The sequence below is a fragment of the Dermacentor andersoni genome, chromosome 6 (genome assembly GCF_023375885.2).
Source record: "Dermacentor andersoni chromosome 6, qqDerAnde1_hic_scaffold, whole genome shotgun sequence".
NCBI classification, from domain to species: domain Eukaryota; kingdom Metazoa; phylum Arthropoda; class Arachnida; order Ixodida; family Ixodidae; genus Dermacentor; species Dermacentor andersoni.
Genome location: NC_092819.1, coordinates 138,997,943 through 139,022,452, shown reverse-complemented (window position 1 = coordinate 139,022,452; position 24,510 = coordinate 138,997,943). Strand labels below are relative to the sequence as shown.

Here is a 24,510-nt window from a genome sequence, read left to right as displayed (position 1 = left end):
AGCACATTCTATTATTGGCAATGCCATTCCCGCCAATCTTTCTGTTCGATTCTGCGTAAAAGTATATAGCGCCAGCTGTCTGGTTTGTTCATGAGCCTGTACGCTAGAGAGTGTGTTAACGCCAACATGACTCCGCATTTTTAAAGAATATGCTGCTCGGTAGATCTTTCTTACTGAGATGTTGTATGTACCATGCTGTCGTTTATCATTAAACATGTTGTTTAGGGCTCTCCACGCTTCTTTTACAACGATGCACTGTCATAAATGAAGCTTCCACGATTTTTATTCGTGGCATTGCTACAGTTGCAAAAGTTACACTCAGCACACTGCAGGAGCGGCTGCGGTAAACATTCAAAGCAACGACATGTTGCAATGACACACGAAAGGTAACAAAAGCAAATGGCGGACCAAAGAAAAAAAAGGCACTTGGACGAACAATGTGTTTCGCCTTATAAAAAATGACAGATATAAAAACCATTTCTTAGTCTTAATCTCTAGTACCTGTTTGTACATTTATAGGGCGTTTAACTTTAGGTCCGAAATGCGAATCATGGTTTGCGATAGCAAATTAGCAGACAGCCATACGAAGTAAGGATAATACATTTATCAGCCGAGTCAACTTGCAAACATTCGTTTGCTAACTAATTGGACAAGTATGGCATCAGTGCGCACAGCAAACATGAACACATCGCACTCGATGACGGCGGACACTCGCTGTCAAAGCGCTGGCTTGAGGAAACGCGGCAGCAGAAGCGAGCGAAGTGATCTTCGTAATGTCTATCGCTTCAACGCAAAGCGAGCACCTAGGACAAACAGCACGCACAAAGCTACGATGCGCCGATGTACCTAGATTCTGCCCCCAACGCAGGTCGCTCTCAAGATTCAGCAGCGCGGCCGCATGCAGCCGCCACATGCAAAGCTGCAGCCGGAGTAGAACGCATATCGCGAAACTAGTGTCAAGCGGGAAATTCATTCCAGGTGGATACGCCTTGCAAGCTCACTGCCTGGTATTCGTAAATTGGAAATGTGCCGTAAAGTTATCAAATGCCATGTCAATCACCAATTTTTTTTTAAGTATGTATATGTAGTGGATAGTGTGTTTCGATCTCTCGTACAAACACTGTCCTCCTTTCTGAGCATACGAGCTCAAGGACTAGAATTCACTGTAAAATAATTTACACCCTAAAAAGTGAAAAAAGGATGTAAATGTGTCTATAACTCACACCCTTAGGGTGTTATCTATATAACGGACACCCTAAGGTTGTGAGTTATAGACACATTTACACCCTTTTTCACTTTTTAGGGTGTAAATTATCTTACAGTGTTAAGCTACGTCGCAGTCAATTTTACAAATTCCTAATAAGTCCTGATATGTATGGCCAACAGTGCGGCGTTCAATTTGTGCTGGTGCAATGAGACTCTAGAGCACCTTCTGTGTCACTGCCCATCCTTTGACACTCAACGACGTACCTTACAAGCGAAATTCAACCTGCTAGACAATAGAGCGCTCACAGAAGATAAGATCATTGGACCATGGCCTATGCGTTCTTGCATGCTAAAGGCCACAAAAGCCCTTCTGCGCTTCTTGAAGGACATTGGATTGTGTGAACGTTTGTGACAGTGCAAATTCCACTGCGACTGACTGTGAATGACTGGCTATTATTTTTCTTTTTTTCTCCTTATCTGTTTTTCCCTTTCCCCTCCCCAAGTGTAGGGTATCCAGACGGGCAGGTCCTTGGCTAACCTCCCTGCCTTTCCCTCTTCGTTTCTCTCTCTCGCTGTAAAACATAAACATGATCGCACTTCACATCGTTTTTTAATAACAAGAACCGCATTGCGCGCTCCATAAGCGTAATGCGCCTTTTCCGAAATATAACAATAGCGGCTGAATGCTTTCCAATCCATTTACAGTCCTGGAAAAAACAAAACAAAGCAATAAAACTGGCCGGATTCCACGTGTATGTGGGAAACGGTGTAAAAAGCTGTTAATGCGAAAGCATTATACGCCCTTTGACGCGATAATCTGGCATTGCCGTTGTCGACGTATAACCGTAAGATGGTACCGAAAATGGTCGACGGCGCGATGAGTAAGCACACCTCAAAAATGCGCCTATTGACGTCAAATCTGTCAGGCAGGTTTTCGTAAACAAAGTAAATTAATCAAATTGCATAGAAAATGTACTGCACTTCGGTCTGGGTGGGAATCGAAGCCGTGCCTGTGGGGTGCGAAACGAGCACAGTTCTCCGACTCACGCCACGGTGGCTCCGCGGTTATGGTTGACTATAGTTCTGCCCAGTGAGTGCGTCATTGCGCACGTCACGTCAGTGCCTCCGTCACGGCCTCCCACGTGTCACTTGCTCTTCATACTTCATCGGTGCTGTCTCTACAGCAATGCACTCTCGACGCCAAACCATGAGTGTATAAAAGGAGATGTGCCGTGTGCATGTGTCCTTGTACACGTCATGTCGCTGCCTCCCACGCTTGCCCTTCGGATTTTGTCGGTGGTGTGTCTAGTGGGACGCATTCCGAAGCGTCTACCTGAGCGGCATCTGTGAAATGCGGTCGGCTACGGAGACACGCCGCAGAAGACGAAGCAAGGGATCGCGCACAATAAAAAAAAAAAAAAAAGAAGAATGCCGTGCAAGTTTGTAACGTGCACTGCGACATACGGATGAATCTTAAGCGAAAACATTTACCCTAAGTGACTATACAATGCTTTAACATTCCCTCACGTAAGCAGTCTTAAGTGCCTCGGTCAAACTTTCTTTGATGCTTATGGAAATTAGAGCCTGATTACCATATCGACTATGGGGGCTGCAAGCCGGGTGCTCCGCCTGCCAGGAGGCCCCATGAGAAACATTTCCTTGACGGGCTCCTGAATAATTTTAAGTGGCTCATTACCAGGGTGCCATCAGCAATTCTGGTTACACAAGAAGTTGTCACAGGACGTCCAGGGAACGTTCTACGAGAATTATTATTTGAAAGTGTTTGGCAGCAGCCGAAGTAGTTTGAGATTGGAACGGCGCGGATGAAAGTTCAAGAGCATGCGAAGTCAGCGGCATGGCAACAAGAGCGAAGGTTACCCATATACAAGTTGACCTGCGGCTAGTTTGTTGGCATAATGGTAGATGCTGTAAGCAGACGGATCGGTCATGAATTGCAAGAAACCAAACATTCCTCCCTCTTCGATTCCACACCAGACACCTCCATGTCCACATGCATCATATTGTCATCTGGAACTTGCTATGCTCCTTCATTCATTCATTGGGCTTGTAACAACATGATCGCCCATCGGTGAATATGTGGCAACAAACATGTGCTCGCTTTTTCACGAAAATGGCACTTTAATTGACAACTGTCCAGATCAGTCCTACGATAACACCATGGACATGGCAAGGAAATACAAGGGCTTGTAGGCGCACAGAAAAAGAAAGAAACCATTCCCTATTATGCACCATGATGAGGTAACTCTAAGTTTGCTTGGTTCATATATGCATGCTGTCCATGCAGTAAATTTGTTAGTCTAAGAGCTAACATAAATTATAACCCTTCTGCGCGTTTATTGCCTCCATGGCCATTACGATGTATTTAAGCATTCGGGTCTCAAACTGCGACACTGAATTCGCGGTCAGTCTCAAAGTCTTTCTTGATAAAAAGTTCTCTCGATTTTATTAATTTCTGATTTTATCAATTATTTGCCGGCGCTCCACCCTCGGCGACAGCAAACTGAAACCTACAGCCATCATTCCCGTCTCACGGAACTTGCAGAATATTTCTTACAATCATACGTTATATCAGAGTTGGCTATTGTCGCAAAAGTCACAAGATGCTTTTGTAGAAGTAAAATATGTACTTCACCATATTATGATAACCTTATTTTTTCTCACATTATCAAGTGTTCCGAACCTATTGTTTATTGATATCTTTGATTGGTGACCTCCGTGAAACATTGTTGACAGGTTGAGTTTTCTCCAGCTGTATCAGCTTGCAAAATTTTGGTAAGAATTGCACAGAATGTAGACTCTTTTCTTCGTTTTTGTGTTAAAGGTAGAGTTGTACACGGGGCTTTTCGTATTCGCGTGTATAGATTGTGTGCCACATGTGCCGAACGATATAGAGTGGCCCTGTATAAATAATACGCTTGTTGCTTTACAACACGAGGTTCTCTTTCTCCTCAGTGATGCCGCTAGAGCAGTTCGGGGATAGATGACTAACTTAATGACAGTGACATGCGCGTTAGACAACAGGGATTGAATGACAACCTAACAGAAGCGAATCAACCAGTTTTGCGGAGTGGATCCCTCCATTCCAGTCACACTAACTTTCAAAAGGGGGACATACCCGTGGAGTGGACATATCCACTCCTCTTATCTCCGCGGTATGGTTAAGGTTGAACCATTCTCAGTGCTGGAGTGGCACAGTTTGTCCGTTTCATTGCTTCAATTTAAGTGTATGAAACGATTTCTCAATAATTGTTTAATACTTTCGTTTCCATTATTTTGTTTAAATTCTTGACATGGAAACTAATATGTTGCGTACTATTTTGCGCACAAGGACAAACACTCTTTCTGACCCCTTATTTCTCCAGGACATTGTTGTCTGTAATTTCTCTATAGTTAATATCACTCGAGTAAAGCAAAGTACAAATCTTTTTTTACACCGCTTACCCCTGCATGCAGTGAGTGAGCTCAATTATTTCAAGAAAAACTAGGCAAGCAAAATGAAATGGTTGTCATCAACGAGAAAGTGGTTCTCGCAGTGAACGAATTTTGAGCTGCCGGGACCGGTGACGTCTAATACCTTTCATTGTTTAACCATTAACATTGATGGACGCCATTTCATAGAGGACCCCTTAAGGCCTGTTATCGAGCCTTGTGTATACTCGAAATTAGGCTAAAAACATAGCGCGCTTTCCCAGTCATCGTAGGCTCACACAGGGTGCGACCGTTGCGACGTGGCCGTTTTTGGCCGTCATCCCTTTGCTTATGTAAAGATGCTCTTACTAAATCAAATAATTCTAAGACGCCTTAACTTAATGTTAGGAGTTCATTAAAACTAGAGAAAGCTGACATAACTCCGTAAGAAAAAGTTATAGGCGTTAACTCAACGTACCTATCGTTATATGAACTTCGAATCATCAGCGTAACGAAGAGAAGTTTCCAAATCATAACAAATCATAACGCGAAGGTATACAATGGGTAGAAAACAATTTTGTTTATAATTGCCGCAGCAAAGGCAGTCACCTATAGATACATATTGAGAGAGCTTTACTGAGTAAAAATTCTGAAATTGAACAAGTCTAGCTTAGTCTAATTGACAAATACACTTTCTTTTTAATTAAGCATAATATAAACATTTAGTGCTCCGTGAATTTGCGCCCATTCAATTCCAACTGCGTTCCGGTATTTCGGACCCTCATTCTGTTCCCCTTCCAACTGCCACAGTGGGGACATCACTCCATTCTTGTTCCATCCCAGGTATATTGCTTTAGAATATGGAATGATTCCGGAATAATTTCAACTCCGGTGTTGCCACCCCACAACTTTGAAAAAAAAAACTTTTTTTTTCGAAGTAGAAATATTGAAAATGTCATGTTAAAATGCGAGGTCTCTTTGTATGTGTTTACAGTCTTTTGTCTCAGAATAAACTTGAAAACAACGGACGAGACACGCAATTCTAACTATTAGGCATTTGAACCCATCACCGTGATCCCATCATTGAACCCATCACCGCAGGGACGGCATCGTCAACTACCGATCGCCGGCGCCCCACTTCCGCACCCTCAAACACTACGGCTGGGTCGAAGGAACCGACGCGACATGTGGAGGCAGCTGGTTCGCCTTATACGTCCTACCCGCGACAATGCAGGTCTCTGCGTACGCATGCAGTCGCCTTCGTGCATATGCGCTCGCACGAGAACGAGCAGTTCCAGGCGCTCGTGGAAAAGGTGTTCCTGCAGCTGACCGCCACCGGCGTCTGGAACGCCGCCAGGAAGCGCATAACGCACCGTCTCCATGCGGTCTACGCCGCCGGAGTGCGATCGTCGCCTCGGTGGCGTCGCAGGTGCTCAACGTCTACGCCGGTGGCACGCTAAACTTCGAGTGGATGTACGTCTCCGAGGGCGACGAGGACGTGCACTACTTCCTCCTCGTGATCCTCGCCGTCTTCTTCATCATTCTCATCACTGGTAATTCATAATCATCGTCAATGGGGCCCCAAACAACAAAGTTACTTAAGCGGGCCTGACAGAAATTTCCTAACGTAGTTTGTCCTTATGTATTTAAATGTATTTCTCAACGCTCCTAACTTGATGCACACTCGGGTTGTTGCTGTTATTGTTGTCTATTTTAACATGTGGCACGCTCTGATTCATTTTTCCCCTTAACTACTGTCTTCACACTATGTTGCTTCTGTAGCTAGCCTGTTCATCAGTGCTCTATATACAGCTGAACGATCCTCGCTCATTGCATACATGCTCTGGTCGTATATTACATAATTTTTTTTATCCGCACTCAGCTGCTTTCGTTGTCGACTTCATCACTTCTTGCCACTTGTTGTGCTTGTCTATTCGGAAACCCATACCCAGTGGCAACGAGGAAGCGGCAGGGTGTTCTTTATTTAATCGACAGCGCTCAATTGGCCACCAGCATGCATTTTCGCCGTCATCCCACAGGAGCTGACCTTGTTCATCGAACGCACGCTTGAGAGCAGCACGATACCACTGCGCAAGCGCTCCGTCACGTGGCTTTTTTTTTTTTTTTTTATATTTCGTGAGCTTTCTATGCACCCCGGAAAAAAAGGACTACGTGAGACGTATCGTAAAGGAAACAACTCGATCGGTGGTTTCTGAAGGTGCTCTACAAATTCGCATATGATGCTTGAGGTCCTCAGCCAATAATTAAAAATTTGGGTAGTTAAACTTATATAATTAGTGAGTTATGGGGAAACGAAAAATGTCTGAGTTACTATAGGCTTTCGTATGCGTCATGCATTCTGTTCAATTCGCTTCCGATGCGCCTTTCATTTTTAAATTCTTGGCTAAAATTATGCTGGACCCCTGTATAATGTCGAGTACATAGCGCACATATCCAATCATTTGGTATGTAAGTACACGCCATGTAGTTATTAAGGCGAAAGCCCTGAATGGCTTGTTGCAATGGCTCATACCCCGTTAAGGCGGCGTCTAGTAGAACGGTATAAAAATATCATCATCAGCAATGGCTCACACCGGCGTAAGCAAGCAAAAATGCAATGGCTCATACATTCATTGAAATCACCCATACAACGCACAAAGCAGCATAAGTTTCAATAAAGAACAACCTCAAAACAAGCATCTGGACCATCAGTAAAGCACTGCATATCCCCCTCGACGCTGCGGCCGAAGTTGCTCGCCAAGCGAGAGGTAGGTGCGACATGTGAAGCGATGGGAGCAAGGCGTTCGACCGCGGGTGCTGCTTTCTTCTGCTGAGAGGATGCAACGTAAAGTCGAAGAGAAACGTCGTTGGCGCGAGTCTGACCCAGCTATACGGGCTCGAGACGCCTCTGCTAAGCGCCGAAAACGAGCCGAAGAAGCCGAACTGCGAAAACAGCAGCGCGACTACGCAAGACGGCAACGCGTAGAGAGGAGGCCGAAGCTCGCAGACAATGAATTGCCACACGTTTACTCCACACTGAGGCTCGTTATGTCTTGCAAGAAGTCTGACGCATCTAAACTTATAACCTAATGCATTAGCAAATGTGCAGGAGGCTTTCGCTTTCACGTGTTACGGGAGTGTAACATGCGGCCGGACTTTTTCATTAGCGATAAGCCCACAACTATATACGCCACAGTAGATGCTGTTATAATCTATTGGGCCACAGTCAGCAATCTTTAGTTCATATATTATGTTTCAACAATGTTCCTCTCTGTGTGTATATGAGCGGCCGTTCATTGCAGAAGCGTTGTTTACTAATTGAGAGCTTGATTTATTATTATATTTTAGTTTATATGTAATAATAGTACCGCCTTAAAACAGAGGCTCCGGCAACAAGATGCAGGATGCTGCACTCAGGCTCCAGCGGCGCCAAGTGGCACATAGACAACGGCTGCCTATTCAGTTGCACTACGTTAAGGTTGTTAACCGGAGCACGCAGCTTGGAAAACGTCCCGTGCCCTGTGATTGCATACGCTGGCGAGGTATTTATTTGAAAGCCTCAAGAACACTTAATATACTCTTACCTTATACAGTCGATTTTCATAAAAAGCCCATTTTTGTAGGGCTTGAATCAAGTGTTTATCATCATGGTTTTCAAACCCGTGGTGTTTGCTTTCGAAATATGCAGAGCCAAAGTAATTTTCTATCTGATAACGCTCATACTAAGCTTAACAAACAGGCACTCGCAACAACGACAACTGAGAAAGGTATCGGAAGCAATTGGAGAAAACAGAGCTGGAAACTATATATTGGACAGCTAATATTTCTTTACCTATACATGCACCTTGAGTAACACAAGCTCGTGTAAATTTTGATAGCATTGAACAGAATCCCTAATGTCTAATATGTAAATCATCTTCTTGTTTTTTATCGTACATCCAGCGCATCCCTGCGTTGATTAAGGGAGGCTGGAGGATGATGGATGATGGATGATCGGTGGATGATGGCATCACCCGGGCGGGTGCTTGGAAAAAACGCACGAGACAAAATGATGAAACGGAAAGTAAAAAAAAAAAAGAAAAAGAAAGTAAAGCCCGAGATTCGAAAGGGGGATTGGAGGAGTTGCTAAGGAGGAAGGAGGAGACAAAGGAGAGGAAAGACAGGGAGGTTAGCCAGTGTAGGTACCGGCTGGCTACCCTGTGCTGGGGAAAGGGGTAAAGGGAATGAAAGGAGAAAGAAGAAGAAGAGGAAAAAAAAAAAAGAAAATTGACACAGTAACGCGAAACTACGCGCTACAACGTTCAGAGGCGGTCGCACAATTCACATGTCCTTAAAAACTTCAACAAAGCCCTTAAGGCCTTGAGTGCCGAAGCCCGTCTGGACCAGTGTCCTAGAGCTTTTTCCTCAGTAAAGGGGCGATTGTCCAGTTTTGCGAGAGCGGTCACGAGCACTTTTCTTCGCACTGCGTAACGGGGACAGTCACAAAGGAGGTGTTCAATCGTCTCCTCGCAGCCGCAAGTGTCACAAGTAGGGCTGTCGGCCATTCCAATGCGGAATGAATAGGAGTTTGTGAATGCCACGCCGAGCCACAGGCGGCACAGAAGTGTTGCTTCCGCTCGTGGCAACCCTGGTGGTAGGCGGAGTTGCAGACGTGGATCCAATTTGTGGAGACGTGCGTTCGTGAATGCACTGGTGTTCCACAGATTCTGTGTAAGCTCGCGGGCGAGGGAGCGAAGACTTGTGGCTGCATCTGTTCTTGACAGCGGTATGGGTGTAATCTGGGCACCATCATGAGCCGACCGGGCAGTTGCTAAGCTATCCGCTTAGTAACATTGTGCTGCTAAACACGGGCTCGTGGGTTGGATCCCGCCCACGGCAGCCGCATTTTGATGTGGGTGAAATTCAGAAACCCTCGTGTACTTAGCTTTAGCTGCACGTAAAAAAAAAACAAAAAAACCTACGTAGTCAACCTTAATCTGGAGTACCCTCCTACATCTGCAGTGTGCCTTATAATCATATCGTAGTTGTGGCCATTAAAACTCTAGAATGTATTATTATTTCTTTTTTATTATGAGGCAAGGCTGCCTGCATAAGTGTCAATGGGCATTATCGGAGACAGAGCCGTTGCTTACCAGGTGATCTAAGGCGGCGCCATTTTCTAGGAAATGTGAACCGCTGTTGCTGAATGCAAAAAATAGCCAAAAACACTAAAGCTACTCAATAAATCAGTTTTCGAACAAAATCAGAGCGCACTTGACCACGACTAACCTGTGTTCGCGCAATCATGTCGACTGCCACGCAGGGAACAAATATTGATTCATATTGAACGCGCATGCGCGTACAGAGCTTGTTGAAGTGTTTTATGTGGCGATATCTACCTCCTTCCAAGAAAAAGCATGTTGTGTCCCTCCTGCTTATGCTAGAACGTATAGGGCACGTATTTTTTTTTTTTTTTACATAGTCTGGAGACATTTTAGAGGACGCATATCAGCGTAGCGAACTTGGCATATGCTTCCAGAAGAGCTCTAATCTACGAGGATATGCTATGCTAACCGCCATGGGGGCATGTGCTGACGATGGCATTATGCTGCTAAACCCTAAAGGGCGGCAGTAAATCTCGCGCCATGGCCGTCAAACTTAAATTGGGACGAAATGCAAAAGCGCCCGTATACTGTGCATTGGGCGTGCGTTAGAGAACCCAGTGTGGTCGAAATTAATCCGGACTCCCCCGCTATGGCGTGCCTCATAACCAGATTCACGTTTTGGCACGTAAAGCCTTAGAATTTACCTGATTGAATCCATTGCTGCTAATAACATGAGTTTCAGAAGACTAAGTAATACAGATTTGTTAATAGCCTTTTTATCAGGACTGGGGAGGCAGGAAAATAACGGCAACTTTGTACGCATTCGCATTTTAAAGCGCCCCCATTTTTTCCCCCTTTTAAATATCGCACTTATTTGAGACATTGATCAGCGAGCTTCAGCGTTTGTTCGTGCAGGAAATACTGAATCCGAGCATGCAGAAACCCTCCTGCTTCCGGCAGCGCAGGAAAGGCGATGCCGGTATTACGTCGGACGGTGATGCCCCATGATGAAGCACGCGACGAAGTTTCAGCGATGGCATGGTCGAGGGTGACTACTGCTGGGGTATTCCGCCGCTGCAACGGCGGCATATGCTCGAAGGACAAAGCGTGCCGTGTCAGTATCTACCGCAATGGCCCGCGACCTTCAGGTTGAGACTTCGTCGCGCTTTTCGTCATGGGGCATCAACGTCTGACACGAGAGAAGTAGTTGCCTTTAATGCGCTCGCGGTCCACTCGGTTTCTATATCGCGCAGATTGAACCTAGAAATTCGATGACGATTATGTCTAATTAGGTGACATTACCAAGATAAATAAATGTGGAAGCGTGTGCGTAGGGCGGGGGGGGGGGGGGGGATATAGGGGATGCTGGAAAATGCGATTGCTTCCCAGTCTGCCGTATGAAGAACAGCATTCCTCAAGGTCCTAATTGAAAACGTAATAACCAACCAATGCGATTAGCATTCTTCCGAAACACATGTAGTTAACGACAAAGTATGTCCAGAGTGAAAGAATATGTCGACCGAGTATGGTTTATTGCGCCCCGGCGGGCGTCCGCATTTCCATGTGGGTCAAATAAAGAAAGCTATGGGGCTCATGCGCGTATTTAGATACACAAACCCGGAAGGCTGACGAAATGATTACCCAGTCCTTCTCTACGGCCTCAGGGCAGCTTTCGCACGATAAGGTGGATAAATGCATCCATAATTCCTCGTACACCCCGCACCAACTGCTCTCTCGGAAATTCGCATCCAGTTCGCCTCCTTTTCTCCAGCTAATTATATTGAAGTCCTCAAAAGTGCTCATCTATTGCAATATTTCTCGTCAATGTTAGCAGCTGGCGTGCATGTCGTCATGACTTGGTCAATAATATGCTTCTGAAATATCGATCGCCATTGCCCATAGGATGCCCAATATGACTCCATTGCATTTGCAATGAGTTTTCCAGTGGCTTAGCGTATAGAAAAAAAAATTTTCAATCAAGTACATCACTGAAATTGTTCCGCAAATTAATAGAGAGGTTTGCAGAGCGTTCCTTACATTTACAGTGCGTTTTATAACTGCAAAGAAATAAAAGTACAGGTCCTGTCCTAATATTGTATCTATATCGTCGCGAGTTCAGCGTATAGTATATGTAAAGACCGACATGTCATTGGCATCGTGAACGGTATATACAAATCAAAATACTGATGGACTTCCAATTCCACTTGCCTTACTTATGCGTCTTCAGAAGCATAAAAGAGTATGTTCGCGGACATTAGGCGAATATTACTTCTGGCAAACATCTCTGTTCTTGGCAATTTCTTCTGCGAAAAAATAAAATAAAAACAAATAAAGTAAGCATACACCGCAAGGCACAACTTACGAATGCGGGCCTGTCGATAAAGGGTGCGCACAGATAGTAATTTTGTAAAAATAATGAAATAAATCCAAAACAACTTGAGACGGGAAGGTGTTTCTTAGAGAAACGGCTATGCTGTGTTTGCATATATGCACGTGAACCAAGAAGTTGCGACGCATTATGGGTTAGCTTTCTACTGTGAAGTATAAACAACAATCCATTCTAGGGTAAACCAGAAAGGCGGGAGGTGGAAACTCAAGACGAGGAGCAAAACGAGAACAAACTGAAAGCAGGAGCCAACGCTTCGATAAGTGGACTTGCCTTCTTCAAGGCGACATATCCTTTCCTTGCCACAGAATATATATAGGTGGGATTCTCCTAAAGGGGAGTGGGCGAGAGGCGGGTGGATGCGGCAACGAGCGAAGGTGTGTTAGTGGTGAGGGTGTCGAATTGAGAATAAAGGAGTGCTGTGCACAAGGCCAGTGACACTACCGTCTGTCAATCACGTGTCAACGGCCTCTACAGCACTCCTATATTACCTGTTGCGCTGGTGGTCATGGGCTATCGTGTTTCTCCATTCCAGGGTTTTAAAGCAACAAATTACGTGAAATTAGTTAAACCTCATTAGAAACTGTGAGGAGAGAGCCGCGGGAGTGTGGTTCATAATATTTCAGCAATATAGAGGATAAGTAAAACGCAATACCTGAAATGAATTATTCAATCGCAGGCGAATATATAGTCGAGTTACCCTTGCATCGAGCGCGAGCGGAACTCTAACGGGAATACATAATAGAAAAAGGATTTAAAAAAATTGGAAAACGTATTTCGCGTCGGGTATACCGCGAGGTACACGTGAGGCAACTTCCGGCTCCTATGCAGCGATTTAGCTCAATTTTGTCTCCATTTCCTCGATGATTCCACTAAGTGGAAGCAATGACATCGCCCCCACTGCTAATGTTTGAGAGATAGCGGGGAAGCTTCGCCAGGACGCCTTTCCGCTGTTGAGAACTAATCAATGACCTAATTGCTGCGCGTAAGAAAGAATTCTTGAACTGGACGCATAGAGATGCGCGAAACATTAGATTAATAATGCGCTGTGAATTGTTATCGTGAGAAAACTGCGATACGTGTGATATCTTCAAAAACTAGCCCTTGTGTTTGAGCGAGGTGTTCATCATCAAGTCCTCAAGAAGGCCCGCATCTTGAAATCTTATCAGTCGCTAAGAGGCATGTCGTGGGTCTTCTCGTATATCCCGAACATACTCGATAATCGAGTAAGGGTTTTCAATTTCGTGTTGGTATCTCTCTTGCGCGCGAGGACGCCTATATATAGGGTCGTAAGTATTTGGCGGGAATAACTCGACGACATTTAGCCGCATTGTGTTGTGTCCTTAGGAGATTCCATGTTCACAAAGATCTATTCTTATGAACAGGTGTCGGGTAACCGTCTCAGTGGTTATATATTAACGAAGGTGGTTTGGCCATTGCCACAAGCCCTCCCAGAGGACAACCATTATGAATTAGGCCCTATTGTTCGAGGTACGCTTACTTACGCAGCGGACAGTCGGCTCTATATTTATGTGATGTCTTTTGACTCTGGGAGCGCAACAGGACTTTCAAGGATCGGTCATGGTACTTTATTAGCTGTGGGCCTTAGCTGCGAAGCAAGAGAACACGACTTTGATTTCCGGTGCATGGCAGCAGCTGGTATTTCGATTGGATGGTAATACAAAAAACGCTTACAGACGGTGTTTGTGCTCACGGTAAAAAATGCCGTTTTTCCGCACGTTAAGAACACTTATACACAAAAACATGGCTGATTGAAAGTGGTGCCATGGAAAACATCACTTTCTCACTCCGAAATAGGGAATGGCCATCCGTCCGTCAAAGTGAAAGTAAATGGCTTCGGTAGCTATATTCTCTATAATATCTTATAATCTTATAATATTTTCTTTGTCATCGATGGCTTGAATCTGCTGTGAGAATCGCGATTTTGTACGAGAGCGACATTGAAAGTTCCACTGAGCATGCGAATGATGGAGCGATATAGATGAAGCACGTGTTGAATGAGGGACCTGAAATGGCGAAGTTACTCACATTCTCCAGCGGCGATGTGACCCGTAAATCCTCCGTGTTGGCGGTGGTCTGGGCCGGTTGCGGCGCTTTCCTGTCGAACACTGTGACTTTCGGAGGCCTCGGCTACGTCGCGCGGCGAGCAACCAGCTCACTTTCACTGCGACACGGTCACGCGCGGGTCATTAGGGGGAGCAAGGAGGCGACGATGGCCCGAAGACGGACGCGGTGCACAAAAATGCGTGAGCGGCCCACAGTGGCAGCTCTGGTAGCCTCGCGAAGGTGAAGGCATACGTTCCAAAGTCTCGCCGTTCCGACGACCGGCGACTCGCGGTTCGGATGGCCCCGAGTGACTCTCGATAGAGCCAAGCCGAGCCACCACACCAGCCCGGGGGAGAAACCTGCCTTCCCGAAAAACTGGCTTCACCACCCTCACCCGCTGGCCAGCGGAGCCCCTCCTCGTCCTGCCACGGTCGGCACCTCTCCCCAGGCACCGGAGGTGACGAAGGGGGCACCGCCATTTCGTCACGGGAAAGCGAAGGGAAGTGGGGCAAGGCTTGCCGCCGCGCGGCGGTTAGAAAGTGTGGCGTTCGCGGGAAGGGAAAGCAAGGGCGGTGACGACGGGGCTTTTAGGTTTGCGCTGGTTTCGGTTTCCTGACTGCTGCCAGCCGCCGCCGCGACCGACCCTTCGCTGAAGCGGCGCAGTCGCGGGGAGTCGCCTTTCTCTCCTCTCGGTTACGCCGTCATCCCTCTCCGCTTCCCGAAAACGCCCCGGAAACAAAAAGCGAAGACCGCCTCCTCTCCCGCTCTCCCGTGCCGTCTGGAAGGGTACGCGGGGATCAGCCATCGCAGCGCGCATGCGCTAACCCACATGCGCCTCCTGATTGGTGCCGCGTCGTGCGAGCGAAGGAGGGATCACGCTGGCTTGCCCTTTGGCGGTACGAGCCTGCCCAGGCCTTTGAGGGCTGTCTGAGCAAGCAGAAATGCAGATAGCCTGAGAGTGGGGAATTGGAAAGAGATAATGGCGTCCCCGCGTTGGCGCCACTCCTTGCGAGCGGGTTCCGCGACAGGGTGCAAAAGCGATCCCACCCACGCCGGCCTCCTCGCGCCATGTGGCACGCTGGTATCAAGTTCTTATACTCGGCGCGGACAGTCGATCACAAGAGGCGGAGGAGGAGAATAGCGTGCACTCGCCGAGAAGAGAGAAAACTGACGTTTCTAGCAGAACAAGAAATGAAATAAAATGTGACTGGTTACGGCAACTCTTAGGTCCAGCTCTTCGGCTCGACTCTGTGGGGAAGGACGCAGTGAGGAGGTAAGCATAGATTTCTTCACTTCATCGTAGCTGGAGATGCTGCGGACCAGTGGATCCTCCTCCTACTATCTCCGCGTCGACGTTCATCGGAAAGGTCGAGCTGCGCTTGTGGAACGTCTCACAGAGTCGGCGAGTTGGACCACTCGCTCTGCTTCGCGCGGGCGGGGCAAAAAGGAGGTGTCGTTCGTGTATAGCACTCGTCTCATCTTCTGCCGACGTGTCACGCACGGAGAAACGGCACATTTGGACAGGATCGTATTATCCTGTTCCTTTTGCCCTTCGACCCGGTAGGCTTCGTCGTGAGAAAAGCACACTCTGGCTCCTTTTGTTCGGTCTCGAGCAAGAACGAAAATCGAAAGAGGGAGGTTTGTGGCAACGCTGGAAATGAAAGGATGAAAGGGTTTGAGCCGGTTGGCACCGAGTGCGAACCTACGTTTATCGCGCGTATGTACTTCGGGTGCTACACGATCTGGGCGTTGCGTCTTTCGACGTGTTTCTTACTGGGAGCGCTCTCTCCACTCCTGCCGCTTCACTGTGACCCGTCGATCAAGCACAGTTGACAGGACACGTGTATAAACGACAACGTGGTCGTCGACAGGAAGACCAGTAGGTATCGAGATCGAAGATTATGAAAAGGTGGGCGTAGGCAGGCGGCACGATGTTTGACACCTTCATCCGTGCCTGCCCTATCGAACCCGAGAGGTCTGGCACGAAACGCCTCACGGATCTCCAGCGCGTTTGTGTTCCGTGCGATATGCTTCCAAGCGAAGTCCTATATATACCACCCACATTTGGGCGCTAAACTTTCGCATTATCGAGGTCGACACTGCTTGGCGTGTCATGTTTATGCTTGTTAGACAGTGCCTCAAGTAACACGCTGTCGTTTTTGTTTCAAGACGTTTTCGACGTTTTCTTTTCAATATATTCCAGTCTCACTCATAATTTGGGACCTTACTCCGGTTCCTGATCATGGCACAGAAGGTTCAAAACTCTGTCTAGTGTTAAGCAAACTGCATCTACGCGCAGCTTCAGGGTGGTTGAAGCTTTTATGTACAAGTGTTTCACACACGTATATAGGTTAATAGAGAAGGAGGTGCCAAAGTCAACCTGTCTGGGGGAACGCCTGTTAGGGAGTTCGTTGTAAACTAAAAAAAAAAAAAACTTCGATAAATTAGACATTTTGGCTAAGGAGCACGACGTAACAAATAATAGAGCTTTTAGACTTACCGTATGATAAAAAGGCAGTAAAATTGTCAAGCATATAGTTATTTTCTACGAAGTTACCACGCTTTCAGTACAGCGCAATATTTTCAACTTTATTATTCACGTGCCCCACACGTGCAGTTCACGTCATGTACCAAATGTGGAAAGACGCACTGACAGATGTACCGCAATATCATTGATAAGAACACGTATGTGACAAGCAGGAAAGCTAGACATGAGCATCGTGACCCGCCGTGGTTGCTCAGTGGCTATGGTGTTGGGCTGCTGAGCACCAGGTCGCGGGATCGAATCCCGGACATGGCGGCCGCATTTCGATGGGGGCGAAATGCGCTAACACCCGTGTACTTAGATTTAGGTGCACGTTGAAGAACCGCAGGTGGTCGAAATTTCCGGAGTCCTCCACTATACGGCGCGCCTCATAATCAAAAAGTAGTTTTGACACATAAAACCCCATAATTACGATATTAGCATTGTTTCAGTGGACTAAAGGAATCAAAATACAGGCCAACATCCACGAGTACATTCGCGGAGTCGACGAGTGTTTTCTATTACGATCTGGTGAATATGAATTGAAAATAAAAGGTACCACGCTATCAATGCCGAATGCCTTGTCTTTTTGAACAATATTTTGAATAGAAAATTTCAGCTGGCGATGCCAGACAACCCGCAGGTCAATGCTTTTCCTTCATGTCTTATCGGATGTAATGCATACTGAATTTGAAAATCCAAACAGCCTCGACATAATTCATGTGGCTGAATATATAATTAATATTTGAAGCAAGTAAAGCCTGGTTCTAACTTGAAAAATGACAGGCTTAGGCCATAGAGGCTGAAGCCGTGCGAACTTGCCCAGCAATGTACGCTGCTAAAATGTACTACACAATATCTAGTAGATAACTAACACTGCACGGCGAACAGATAGCAACAAATAGCAAATACCCCTGCGCCGTCATAATAGCAACTACTATTAACATTTCAGTTTCGTTTGACTGCCATCACAGCATCAACAGACGTCCCTGCCCTCAAATAGTGACTGCTCTCAGCCATGTGGTGCCTCGCCTGTATACAAACTTCCCACCTATGCTATACAAGTGCATCCTACCAAAGAGTAAGATAACGTTAATCTAAACGGTGTGGTTCAGTTCTGCTCCAATCTATGCTGCCAATCTACCATAAATTGAGTATGCAGTATCTTTGACCCTCTGGCTAAATGAAGGCGGAGGGAGTGGAGAAAGAGTCCATTCTTTGCTAGAGTACTCACTAATAATTACAAGGCTTAATAGCTGCAGCGGGTTGGAGGGTAGCACTTTTTTGGGAGAGTCCACTGACTAGTTCAGCTGTTAATTCAGCTTTTTTCCGCACTTCCCCCATCTAATTATTTGAATTAAATTCATTATTGTTATTATCATTAATAATACTAGCAGTACTAGTAGTAGTAGTAGTAGTAATAGCAGTAGTAGTAAAATTAAATTAAATTATGCGGTTTTACGTGCCAAAACCACTTTAGGATTATGAGGCACGCTGTACTGGAGGACTCCAGAAATTTCGACCACCTGGGGTTCTTTAACGTGCACCTAAATCTAAGTACACGAGTGTTTTCGCATTTCGCTCCCATCGAAATGCGGCCGCCGTGGCCGGGATTCGATCCCGCGACCTCGTGCTCAGCAACCCAACACCACAGCAACTGAGCAACCACGGCGGGTAGTATTATTATTATTGCTATTATTATTATTATTAGTAGTAGTAGTAGTAGTAGTAGTAGTAGTAGTAGTAGCAGCAGTAGGAAGAGCAGGAGGAGTATGTCATGTGTACCTTCTTGTTTAAATTCTTCATTTTCAGCTGGTCCACATTTCTCCTATACTCCTATACTGCCGGTTTTACTCAGTAACTACTCTTCCCTGAACCTGTCGCGTGCAGAGTCGCTGCCTACAAAAGCTAGTAATAAGTTAGCTTATTTCTCTTTTACGCTCATACAAACATATTTACAAACAGTTCTTTCTCTATATGGTTATGGAACACTGGAACACGCGACCTGGTACTGTCGGGCATTTTCCACTGGAAGAATACTTGAACGCCACTGAATGCGCCCACTAACCATGCAGCTTTTGCGTATGTATATGTGTATGTTCTGTATTTTAGAGGATTGTACTGCATTCAGGGCTTGTAATATTGTGTGCGCGGACGTTCCCATTTCTTTTCCTACTCCTGCCATCGTCCCATTGAGCATTGCAGTATCCTCAAATAAATAAGTGTAATAAGACACCGCGGTCATCGAGCTTACGTATACCAAATCCCACTACCACACTCCGGTCACGCCATTCAATCTCCTTCCAACCCTTCCAGCCCAACCATCTCTAACCCAATCCATCACGCTTTCCTGTAGTGATTTAGGCGTTACCGGAAATATTTACGAAGATCGCAACTATAAGATACAATCCTAAGGCACCAAAAACTGAAAAGGCAAGCGTTATCTTCGATCCCGGCTGGTCCGCCGCATTTTGTTGGGGCAGAAATGCAAAAAATGATTGCGTCTTTAGATTTAGGAGCACGTTAAAGAACTCCCGGTGGTCAAGATCCATCCAGACTCCAAGATTACGGCGTGCTCATAAAGAGATGATGAAACAGATGGTGAAAAAAATGAAGAAAAATAAATAAAAGCAGACAAAAAAACAGCATTCGCATTACGCGCGCGTGCCATGCACTACCAATTTTGCTCAAGCGACGGCCATTAATCCATCCATTAGCTAGGGCATTTATGTTTACCATATATAGACGTAGCCTTGGAGTGTTAGCTAGTGCCACTCCGAGCTATTGCGCACGGATGTGGGACACAGTTTTTCATTAATTTCTACAGCCCATTTTCAACCAAAGCTAATTTGCTTCATGCCTTCCTTGGCTTCATTGCCTGTCATTTTTATATGGTCCTGGTTAGCAAAAATCGAGACGCTCTGTTTTTCCTTCATAGCCATTAATAGACGTGCCGCAGGGAATAAAGACAAGTCGCGAGTATAATTATGGGTGAAGATATAGAAGGAATCTCTTAGCTTTATGGACAGTTAGAAACCGGCAAGATAAGGTGGAATAAGGGTCGACTAGATAAAAGATGTTTATAGTTGTAGTGCTCAAAAGCATTCCTCTCATCAATAAGGTAATTAGGAAGTCTGCAGTTTATAGTCAGCATTGTTTGTCGTCTTAATAGGTTGCAAGACTTTCTGAACAGCGCCGCGGTAGCTCATTTGGTTAGAGCATCGCACGCGTAATGCGAAGGCGTGGGATCGTTCTCCACATGCGGCAAGTAGCTTTTTCATCCACTCTCATTGCCAAAAATTTATCATTACTTTAATTTATCTATTAAGTACAAGCGCAAGCGATCTCCTCTATGTTATCCTTGGCGTCTTTGTTTGATGGCTTCTCATGGCATGAATAATAAAAAATTGGGCCCCTCAGTTAACCCCCTGTCTTCTCCTTCAGAATAGCCTAGCTAATTCTCGATAAGAAATGCGAAACTAAATATCTTTCAGGAAGTGTGCTTGGAGATATGAGCTATTCGCGGCTATTCGCTGGATGATTCGGTGATATATTAGAAGCAGATTGGGAAGGATTAGTTGTTAGAATGGTAGATATCTCAGAGACGAGTTGTTTGCACCTGACCTGGTCCTATTCATAATAAGAAATTAATACAGACATTTACTCCCACGTCCTAAAGGTAAGTTTGAATATTTGCATGGAAATGCCTAAGCTTGTCTGCAATATCCTTGCAAGGGATTCGTATATTTTTGTATACAGCCAAGAGGGTCACAGGGAATCTTAGCCGTGATGAAGACATATTTGGAAGCAATAAAATGGTTTGGAGCACCTATGGCACCCACTTCATAGAACCATTGCATGCGCAGTACCTATATATTTGAAAATAAAAGGTGCATCGTGTTCGTGCTAAGATTCGGCACTGAAACTTGGAAGCTAATGAAAACAGATAGAGAGGCCGAGAACCATGCATCAAGCTATGGAAGAAAAAGTTCACTGAAGATTACAATAGTCCCTAATGCGATATTTTAGCGCAGCTCTACACGTGTTTCCTTTTCGCGATATATTGGCTGGCGCTGACAATCTGTCTCGTGCGGCACAAGCGAGGCAAAGTGTGGCGCGTCTGCCTCGCTAATATAGGGAGATCGCGACAGGCAGCGCGTGGTTGACGCGTGGGTGCTATTCACAGCAAACGCAGCAAACAGACCTCCAATCACGCTGCGCTTTTTCTTTTCTACAGACGACGCATTCTACTCTGGCGCCCTATCGTAGCCATCGTCGCTGCACAAACCGTCTTGCGCGGCACTGCGCTTTACTTCTCACGCTTTCGCTCCACTAATGACGCGAGTGGCCCTTCGTCGCGGGGAAGTCGTGCCACCAGTGTCAGCGGCAGCAACACACAAGGGAGCCTCACTTAGAGCCTCAGGCGTAGATGCTCACCATCGCCCCCTTGCAGGAGCATTGGGACCCGTCACACACACATTGGTACCGCGGACTGGCCTCAGCAGCTGACGCCATCGACTACTCACCCCACGTCACCCCACGGCAGTTTGGCTCCCCGTCCCAAGCGCAGATGATTTAGACGCCATGGACTACTCACCCCACGTCACCCCACGGCAGTTTGGCTCCCCGTCCGAAGCGCAGATGATTTCCACCTCATGGCTCTGATGCACCCTCCTCCTCCGCTTTGCTCCTCCTCTCTTCGCTGTCGGCTTTCTTTCACCTCCCGCTGTGCTCCGCGTTCGCTTTTCATTCTTCGGGGCGCTCGTTCGCTCGGTAACGCCGACGCTGCCAACGCTTGCCGCAGGAACGGTCTGTTAAAAGCTGCGGTCTAAATCTTATAAGCGTAACGTTAAATTTTCGTTACAAATCTTTGTTAAGTTCAAAGCGATCGCCTGTGATTGACGATCGCCGATTTAAGCTCATTGAAATCGTTTGTCTGACACATTAGACTATACATAAACTAGCCCCCGAAATGGGCTTTAAGAATAACTTACAGTTTTCTCCCGATGGAAGAAGTCTGGTTGTTTTAGAAAAAGTTTAATAACCTAAGGCATGCATGCGTGTCTTGTCGAAAATTTGTACTTCGTCGCTTTGGGACAAAAAAATAATAATCCTGCCACTCATGATTACGGCACATAACACAAATTATCGTGATAAGAGCGCCAGCCATAAGTCAGACAGCGACATTACACCATGAAATCTACGATCTTTCAGCGCTATATAAAGGTTGGCAATGCGAAGAAATGATCGCTAGCTGTTCACCAGTGAGTTTAGGTTTGACTCTGGCTTTTTTGATTGTTCAAGTGCACTTATATATGTCGGCCGCACGTCCAAAATGCAGAACTGTGTGTTTTCAGGATGTTTAGAACAGCTGCAGTATCATAGAAGAGCCAACATCGGTAAGTTGTTCGGAGTCGAGCTCTCCCAGCTGCTGCCGGAAGAGATCTCGAAGAGCTTATTCCTAGAGAATTACCAGTATGACATCTTCAGCACCAATTTATGCAAATCCAGAAGATGTCATATTTCAAAATTTATACATCAGGGAGCTCAATCTTGAACGAAAAATGAACGTTTACTGCAAGGCTGTGTCCTTATCACAAATTTTATCATTCTGCTCCTAGTACTTCAGCCATCATTCCAGCACACCGTCAGTCTTGCCGATTACGTCACGAAAAATCTGTGTATCCTCGGCCTGCCCGGACCACTGCGGACCTACATTCTTTCTTTGTGAAGACTGCCCGGGACTGGAATGACCTTTCCGCCGATGCCGTGCACCACTCAAGTCCACATCATTTCAAGGCTGCCATTGAGTCCATATTGCACTGAAGGGGTCACCCATCCCTCATGTAATACCCCACACTGGGGCTTTTGAGGTAATAATAAATAAAAAAAATATAATAAATGCACAACCTACCTTTGCTTCAAGAAGTAGAGGGACTGCTGCACTGCATGACACGGGCTCTAGGACGATTCACTGTCTGTCTTTCGTACCCGAAAAGCGGGGGTGGGCCGAATATTATTTTTGTAACGTGTTCGTCGGAAAATTTATTTTGATTTTTTTGCATTTCTTATTGTAGAAACATCAACTTTGTTGTATATTCTGGTGACCGCAAAAACGTTAATTGCCTTCCCAAAGTTTTGATACGTACTGTTAAGTTTCTTTCCTGGCATTTTATGTATGACGAAGCACCACTTAGTTTTGTACATTTTACTTTGTAATTCTGTATTCTGCAATAATATGTTGCGTGTTCCTCCGAGGGCGAAATCTTTGTTCCGAGACTCTCGAGAAATGGTCATTTTGCCGTGGTCACGAAGCAGTTAAGAGGATTGAGGACGTTCGTATTAGTGTCGTATCAAACGGGGCGCCTCGTGTCACAGTTGAGGAAAATGGGTATAGTTGTAGTTGTAACAGATGTGGTATTACATGTCCAATTCATTCCATTGTGCCCACTGTTTTCTATACGTGCGACTGAAATAACACGCACCGGGTTCGCGCGTGTATAGAAAGCCGTGCGTGGTGAACGAACGTGGAGCTTCTGATCGCGATCCTGTGCGGATCCCAAATTGCACACAGGCCTCTCCTAAAGGTATATAGGCGTGCATACACGTCACGTGGCACGTGCCAACTGCTGTCGCAAGAACGTCGAGTGCATCGCGAGAAATACTAAAGAAAAAAAGTAGAAGCATGGGATAATGGCAGGCTTTCGAAACGCTCCTTGTCTCGCCCGTGTATGTGGTACACGTGCGCGTCGTCGATGGCCACGGACTGACGCGCTTCAGTAATGCCGCACGTGCGGCGAGCGTCACTCCCGGCCTACTCCATCCAGGTCGTGATGGTCCGCTGAAGCGCATCGCATCGCCCAGTTTAGCGGGCCCGCCTAAGCTTAGCGACGCGAGACCGCGTACGCCACGGGCTCGCGAACCGTGACCGAGGACGGCGTGAGAGATTGCGGCCCGGGGTGCGAACGCGACGCAAAGCGCGCTTGACACGCTTTGGCCGCGTGCGCTTCAACTGCTCCCGCCTTCGTCAGTTACGGTCCAAGGATTGCGCGCGGAGAGCGCGGGCTAAGAAGCCCTTCTCCCTCTCTACTTAGCGTCCAACAAATTGTTTCAGAATCAGTTCGACTGAAAACGAAATCGCCGCTTTCTTTTCCTTTCTTTATTGTTTTTAATTCGTTCCGCCACCGTCTGGGAACTGGTGGCTGGCCTCTTCTGCACGGAATGAACGTTCTGGAAGGAAAATAGACATCTGACAGCTTTCGCAACCTGCGTTAAATAAATAAAAAAAGAAAGCAGCGATAGTTTTTAAATTGTTTGAGAAAACGGAGGAGTATGTTGTTGGCAGTTTCGTTTATGAATTTTCTTGCCTGAACTTATTTTTAGGAAGTAATCTGCTGCATTCACGAACATTAATCTGCGTCACAGGGGGGCAAACAAAGTTTCCTACTGGGATCACAGGGGCAGTCCATAGATGCAGTTCAACAGATATTACTTGAATGTATATAGCGTACCACGACGAGATATCTTGAGCGCCAAATGGAAACAATTCTTGACGCTCGGAAGATGTTACATGGCGTGCTACTTCCTATGTCCTGCCTTTCCTTGAGCGGCCGGCCTTGGATTCATTTTTAGCGTATTCCTCAGAAATTAGTCTTCTCGGAAAGGTTTAACCAAAGGGTCGTTTCATGACACAGGAAGGCCGGAATTTTTTAGTCGTCGTCTTACGTGTAAATGTCGTTATATAATTTACTGGCACATTTTTTTCAGCGTTTCTTTAAACCTTTATTAAATGTCATAATTATCTTGCCCCTCCA

The 24,510-nt window shown here is 46.1% G+C and overlaps 1 protein-coding gene across 2 annotated transcripts in view; it reads right to left on the bottom strand.

The window, feature by feature from the left end:
• dsf (nuclear receptor dissatisfaction) overlaps positions 1-14,552 on the bottom strand; it is a 74,872-nt gene extending 60,320 nt beyond the window's left edge. For both annotated transcript variants that reach the window (XM_055066927.1, XM_055066928.1), the window contains exon 1: positions 14,155-14,552. The gene's annotated coding sequence lies outside the window, so the exon portion shown is untranslated. The remainder of the gene's footprint in view (positions 1-14,154) is intronic.
• Positions 14,553-24,510: the final 9,958 nt, after the last annotated feature.